Source organism: Eriocheir sinensis, chromosome 6 (genome assembly GCF_024679095.1).
Source record: "Eriocheir sinensis breed Jianghai 21 chromosome 6, ASM2467909v1, whole genome shotgun sequence".
Lineage (NCBI taxonomy): Eukaryota > Metazoa > Arthropoda > Malacostraca > Decapoda > Varunidae > Eriocheir > Eriocheir sinensis.
The window spans coordinates 2,564,700-2,572,199 of record NC_066514.1 but is presented as its reverse complement, the minus strand read 5'-3'; the positions used below and the strand labels follow the sequence as shown (position 1 = coordinate 2,572,199).

Below are 7,500 nucleotides of genomic sequence, written 5' to 3'. Positions count from 1 at the left end.
TAATTCCTTCCCCTTCTGTCTCTCTCCGGCATATGACCACAGATGTTGCGCCGACTAAACGAAACTTTTTTTTCCCTCCCTCACTCCCTGGCCCCCCAAAAAAGCTTCAACTAATGCTTAACTTCAATCAAAAATAACCAAAAAAAATGAAATAAGAATCGAAAGGAATGGATATGGAAGACGCTATTTATCAGCTTAATTGAAATGTTATATACGAAATGATTGAATTTGGAAGATATGTTTATTTGAAATGTTATCGAAGTCCCCCCTCCCCCCCACTCCCTCCCCCCCAAAAATACTTCAACTAATACTTAACTACTATCAAAAACAACTCGGCCTGCTGTGTTATCCTTCTTATGGGGTGTTACTGCAGGAAGCAAGAGAGAGGAAGTCGAACGTTTTGGGATTTCCACACGTTTTTGAGCAAGCAAACGTTTCCAGACTTGCACCCCCCCACTGTTGATAAGGGTTTGGTAGAGGCCGTGTCAGTATTTCCATGGGTAGTTTTATGAGTCTTGTGGTAGTGTGACAAGGCTTTGGTAGAGGTTATGTTAGTATGTCCATGGGTAGTTTTATGAGCCTTGTGATAGTGTGACAAGGCTTTGGTAGAGGTTGTGTTAGTATGTCCATGGGTAGTTTTATGAGCCTAGTGATAGTGTGACAAGGCTTTGGTAGAGGTTGTGTTAGTATGTCCATGGGTAGTTTTATGAGCCTAGTGATAGTTAGACAAGGCTTTGGTAGAGGTTATGTTAGTATGTCCATGGGTAGTTTTATGAGCCTAGTGATAGTTAGACAAGGCTTTGGTAGAGGTTGTGTTAGTATGTCCATGGGTAGTTTTATGAGCCTTGTGATAGTTAGACAAGGCTTTAGCACCGTAGATTCGTAACCCAGAGATGAAACTTTAGAATCCGATTGTGTTTGTAAAATTCGTAAGGATCAGAAAATAATAATAATAAAATAAAAACTCTTGTGGACCGGAAAAGTAGAGAAACACTGATGTCATTTCAAGAACAACAGTAGCCCAGGGTGTTGCAAGGTGTCCCTTCCTGAGTGTTCTGTGTTGTCCTGTTGAGAATACAGGTAAATATGTATCGAGGGAAAACTATACGAATTATTTGAAAGTGAAGGAAAGTAGAGAATCAGTGAAGAATGAAGGAAAATTACTGTATGGCTGACAACACACACACACACACACACACACACACTCTTATATTATATCAACTTGTCTCGATTTACAAGCATTCAATTTTTATATATAGTATTTTGTTTACCCTTTGCTGTCAGCCAAACACACACACACACACACACACACACACACACACACACACACACACACACACACACACACACACACACACACACACTTATATTATATCAACTTGTCTCGATTTACAAGCATTCAATTTTTATATATATAGTATTTTGTTTACCCTTTGCTGTCAGCCACACACACACACACACACACACACACACACACACACACACACACACACACACACACACACACACACATGCCATAGTACAGGGAGGGTTGCAAGACATCGAGAGGGCAGTGAAAGGGAGAGGAGGAGGAGGAGGAGGAAGAGGAGGAGGAGGAGGAGGAGGAGGAGGAGGAAAGAAGTTAGTGTGTCCTGCCAAGCCTGTGATGTGGAAGAAAGAGAGAGAGAGAGAGAGAGAGAGAGAGAGAGAGAGAGAGAGAGAGAGAGAGAGAGAGAGAGAGAGGAATGAATTAGAAAACAAAGGAAGGAAGTCACGAGGGAATGAAGGAAAGAAAGGAATCATTGAAGGAGAAAAAAGATAAATTTGATAAAGAAGAAGAAGAAAGAAAGTCGATGAAGGAAACAGAAGCAGAGGAAGAAGAAAATGAGCAATGAATGTGTGTGTGTGTGTGTGTGTGTGTGTGTGTGTGTGTGTGTGTGTGTGTGTGTGTGTGTGTGTGTTTCGTCTCTTTAATATAACCTAAAAAAAAAAAAAAACCGAACAGCAGAAAGTTTGGCGCCACAAGGGAAAGTATGTCAGATGTGTGTGTGTGTGTGTGTGTGTGTGTGTGTGTGTGTGTGTGTGTTTAATAAAAAGAATTAAGGTTCGTATACGGACTCCAATAATAATAATAATAATAATAATAATAATAATAATAATAATAATAATAATAATAATAATAATAAATATCACCTGAATATTAAGCTCAGATATACATAAACAACCTCTTCTTATCCTACACGCCGGAGAGGAGGAGGAGGAGGAGGAGGAGGAGGAGGAGGAACGATATAGCAAGTGTACTGTAAGGGGTGTTGTGTATGGGTGAGCCTTAGGTATGGGTATGTATGGGAGGGGTGGGTACTGGGTGGGTATAGGTTGCAAAGTGTATTAATGAATGGGGTAGGGGGGGTGGGATGCAATTATGGGTACTGTCTGGCTTGGGTGGGGTGAGGGAAGGGGTGATTGGGGAGGAAGCTGTGGGGGTGTGGGGGTGAATGGAGGGACTGGGTATTGGGTCTGGGGTGTAAGGATGTGTTTGGCTGGGGTGAGGAAGGATATGATTGGGGTGACGGTGTGTATCTGTGGGGAGGAAACTGTGTGTGTGGGTGTAAATGGAAGGGGTGGATATTGGATGCTGGGGTGTAGGTATGTTTTCGTGTGGATGGGGTGATTGGGAGTGGGGTGACTTGTATGGGAAGGAAACTATGGGTGGGAGGTGTTAGTGTGTGTGGGGGGTGGGTGGGGGGGGCATCTGTGTGGATTGGATGGGGTGAAGAAATTATATGTATTGGGTATGTCTGTATGTATGGGGAGGAAAGTGTGGGGAGACTACATCTTAGTACGGAGTGGGTGCCAAGACTTCCCGTCACTTCCTTAATGGTAGCGGGAGCCGTGGGGAGGGGAGAGAATGGGAGAAGGAATGGTAGGGGAGTTGGGGTGGCAATACAGGGTTAGGAAGGAGTGGGGAGGATAGTTGTTTGGGAGATGAAGAGGGGGAAGGCAGGGGACAACCAGGGGAGATTAGGTGAAAGGGAGATAATAAGGGGAGGGGAGGAGAGGGGAATTGGGGTGAGGATATGATCAGGGGAGACAAGGGAAGGGGAGGAAAGGGGAGGAGGAGAAAGGGAGGAAGGAAGAGGAAGAAGAGAGGGGTGGTTGGGAGGAGGAGGAGGCGAGGTTGGGGAGGAAGGAAGGAAAGAAAGAAAGGAAGAAAGAGAAAATGAAGGAGAAAATAAAGAAAGAAGAGAAAGACACTGAACAAACGAACACACACACACACACACACACACACACACACACACACACACACACACACACACACACACACACACACTAAAGGAAGTCGAAGGCTGAGCCCGACATTTAGAACACGAATTTAGGAGTGAAGGAAGGAAGGAAGGAAGGAGGGTCAAGGGAAGAAGAGAGAAGAGGAGGAGGAGGAGGAGGAAGACATGCAGAGAGGGAGGAGTGAGGGAGAGGGAGAAGGGAGTAGATTTAAGGAGTGGAGGTGACCAGGGAGTTAGGAAATGCGTTGAACGGGATGGATACGAGATTGGGACATGTATTGGAATGGGAGAAGGAAGGGGAGAGATAGAGGAAGGGGAGAAGAGTTAAAGAAATGTATGGGAAGGGAAATAGCGTATAGGGGATGGAAGAGTGATTTAGACGTATATAGGAATGGGAGAGATTGAAATTTGAACAGAAGTGGATAAAAAACACATTCAGGTAGGGGAGAATGGATTGGATACGTAGGCCCATATAGGAAGGGTAGAGGTCTATATAGGGATGGGAGACTAGAGTCGAACATGTATGAGTCGATATAGGTATGGGATAAAACGATGGATATGGAATGGGAGAAGGGATGGGAGCCTTGTATTGGGATGGGAGAAATGTATGGGGATATGTTTGGGAGGGGAGTAGAAGGCATATCGGAAGGGGAGAATGGATGGGATGTTTATGGAAGGGGAGAAGGGGTGGGGTTATAGGGAGGGGAGAAGTGACGTTAGCTTATAGAAGGGGTGAGGAAGGGGGGGAGGATAGTGGAGGAGGAGGAGGAGGAGGAGGAGGAGGAGGAGGAAGACAATAAGCTGGTCCCGGTCACGACTCTCTCTCTCTCTCTCTCTCTCTCGTTTATATATTTATTTACTTATTATTATTATTATTTTCATTATTATTGTATTTCTCTCAATTAAAATCTAACTGACCTTTTTCAGAACTTATATTTTCTTTTCGTTATTTTTTTTTCCTTAATTAACCATCAAACTTATTTTCCTGGTCTTCCCTCTTAATTCTGGTCACTGATAGAAGTGTGTCGAGACTAAGGATATATTTTCGTAACATATTTTCCTACGCCTTCAATAGTAACGCCTCTCACTTGCTTGGGTGTGTCTGGGATTACGCATTTCCATCTGAATGTATCTTCCTTCTCTCCATTCACAATTCCTCTCTTTAAGGAATGTCTCGGGTTAACATATTTTCCTACAGTTCCATCAATCTTAAAGTCGTTCCACTGGTCTAGGTGTTTCCTGGCTACATGTTTTCCTAGTGAAGTTATTTTCCTACAGTTCCTTCAATCTTAAAGTCTCCCCACTGGCTTAGGTGTGTCGTGGGTACAGATTTTCCTTGTGAACGTATTTTCCTACTGTTCCTTCAATCTTAAAGTCTCCCCACTGGCTTAGGTGTGTCGTGGGTACAGATTTTCCTTGTGAACGTATTTTCCTACAGTTCCTTCAGTCTTAAAGTCATTCCACTGGTCTGGGTGTTTCCTGGCTACATGTTTTCCTTGTGAACTTATTTTCCTACATTTCCATCAGTCGTAAGCCATTCCACTGGTCTAGGTGTGTCGTGGGTACATATTTTCCTAGTGAAGTTATTTTCCTACAGTTCCTTCAATCTTAAAGTCTCCCCACTGGCTTAGGTGTGTCGTGGGTACAGATTTTCCTTGTGAACTTATTTTCCTACATTTCCATCAGTCGTAAGTCATTCCACTGGTCTAGGTGTGTCGTGGGTACATATTTTCCTTGTGAACTTATTTTCCTACATTTCCATCAGTCGTAAGTCATTCCACTGGTCTAGGTGTGTCGTGGGTACAGATTTTCCTTGTGAACTTATTTTCCTATAGTTCCTTCAATCTTAAAGTCTCCCCACTGGCTTAGGTGTGTCGTGGGTACAGATTTTCCTTGTGAACTTATTTTCCTACAGTTCCTTCAATCTTAAAGTCTCCCCACTGGCTTAGGTGTGTCGTGGGTACAGATTTTCCTAGTGAAGTTATTTTCCTACAGTTCCTTCAATCTTAAAGTCTCCCCACTGGCTTAGGTGTGTTCCATTAAAGTCTCCCCACTGGCTTAGGTGTGTCGTGGGTACACAGTTCCTTCAATCTTAAAGTCTCCCCACTGGCTTAGGTGTGTCGTGGGTACAGATTTTCCTAGTGAAGTTATTTTCCTACAGTTCCTTCAATCTTAAAGTCTCCCCACTGGCTTAGGTGTGTCGTGGGTACAGATTTTCCTTGTGAACTTATTTTCCTACAGTTCCTTCAATCTTAAAGTCTCCCCACTGGCTTAGGTGTGTCTGGGGTACGGTATATATTTTGTAACCTTGGGGCCAGTTTCACAGTCCGCCGTGATGGGTTAGTAAGCCTCCATAACTAACATAAGACTTCAAAAATTCCCTGTGTAGTGTTTTGCGTTCCTATTAAAGGTAAGGTCTTTGAGGAAGCCATGCGGGGAATCTCTTGTGTAATTGGTCTTGTATTGAAAACCTAACCAATTTGGAGTGTTGAATCTTGAAGAGTTTGGTTCGGGTGATTACAAAGCCACCGCAATGGAATGTGGAAACGGTTCTTCTAAAAAATGTGTGGCTTTTCCGATACCCTACGCCCCTGTCCACCCAGCAGTGAATGGGTACCAGGTATTAATCGGGGGTTGTGTCCCGTCTCCTGGGGTCTGTTCCCTTCTCCTATAATTCCTTCCTCTTCTGTCTCTCTCCGGCATATGACCACAGATGTTGCGCCGACTAAACCAAACTTTCCAACTGTTCCCTTCTCCTATAATTCCTTCCCCTTCTGTCTCTCTCCGGCATATGACCACAGAAGTTGCGCCGACTAAACCAAACTTTCCAACTGTTCCCTTCTCCTATAATTCCTTCCCCTTCTGTCTCTCTCCGGCATATGACCACAGATGTTGCGCCCACTAAACCAAACTTTCCAAAACTTTTTTCCACCTCTACTTTTGTGTTTTCGATAAAAGTATTGTCCAGTAGGGTCGGATTAAGCTCAGAACGTGCTTTCCACCACCTGTAATTTAGGGTGAGAGAGAGAGAGAGAGAGAGAGAGAGAGAGAGAGAGAGAGAGAGAGAGAGAGAGAGAGAGAGAGAGAGAGAGAGAGATTTTGCCTTTTTGTGAATTAAGTACATATCTGCAGAAAAAAACTTTGTCGTAATAGACGGAAGGTGAGCTTAGACACAGTAGAAAAACAAAAGGTATAGGTTAGGTTAGGTTAGGTTAGGTTAGGTTAGGTGAGGTTATTAAGACATTTCGCCTCCCTAGAACACATATTGGACAAGGCTTTCGTAAGAGTTTGAGGCATTTCCAGGAGTAGTTTTATGACCCTGGTGGTAGTGTGACCCTTCTTCTGTACCGTGAACCTGAAGAAACACTCATAAGAATCTGACTGACCCCTTTTTTGACCTTTAGAAATTGGTGATGTGAAAAGCGAATTTGTCTTGTAATACCGACCTAGTAACCTAACCTGACCTAACCTAACCTAACCTAACCTAACCTGACCTGACCTAACCTAACCTAACCTAACCTAACCTAACCTAACCTAACCTGACCTAACCTAACCTAACCTAACCTAACCTAACCTATCTAAGGCTGGTATAACAAGACATTTTGCTATCTCACATCAGCTATATCCAAAGGTCAAAGGGGAGATCAATCAGGTTCTAATGAGTGGGGTTTTTTTATGCTCAGGGTACAGAGGAAGGGTCAAACTACCACCAGGGTCATTAAACTACCCCTGGAAATGCCCACAACTCCTACGAAAGCCTTGTCAAATATGTGTTCTTGGGCGGTAAAATGTCTCATAATTCAGGTTAGGTTAGAGGTGAAAGGGTGTGGGTGGGTGTGGGAGAGAGAGAGAGAGAGAGAGAGAGAGAGAGAGAGAGAGAGAGAGAGAGAGAGAGAGAGAGAATGGATTGGATAGATTTTGAGTTAAGGACACAATTTGATGGTCACAATACTGCCCTCTGATATTGAAATAGCGAAGGGTCAAACTACCACCGGGGTCATAAAACTACCCCTGGAGATACCCACAACAACCTCAACGAAAGCCTTGTCAAATATATGTCCTTGGTCCCCGAATATGACCCTTGATAACAGTGCTGTCCCCCTAATCTTTAATGAAACGTTAAATTGAGTTTCTTGGCAGATTAACGATTAGAAAAAAACATAATAGCTGTTTCCTAACCCACACGTAAACAACACCATTGGAGATTAATCGGATTCTTATGTGTGATCCTTTA

The 7,500-nt window shown here is 43.6% G+C and overlaps 1 protein-coding gene and 1 long non-coding RNA gene across 5 annotated transcripts in view; both read left to right on the top strand.

Annotated features, from left to right (window-relative positions):
- The window catches only part of LOC126988269 (uncharacterized), a 1,735-nt gene extending 374 nt beyond the window's left edge, over positions 1-1,361 (top strand). Inside the window, exons 1-2 of the long non-coding RNA XR_007741819.1 lie at positions 1-677; positions 744-1,361. The exon at positions 1-677 is cut by the window's left edge and continues 374 nt beyond it. This is a non-coding gene — a long non-coding RNA (uncharacterized LOC126988269). The remainder of the gene's footprint in view (positions 678-743) is intronic.
- The window catches only part of LOC126988147 (SHC-transforming protein 1-like), a 51,412-nt gene that overhangs the window by 8,307 nt on the left and 35,605 nt on the right, over positions 1-7,500 (top strand). The gene's annotated exons all lie outside the window — the stretch shown is intronic.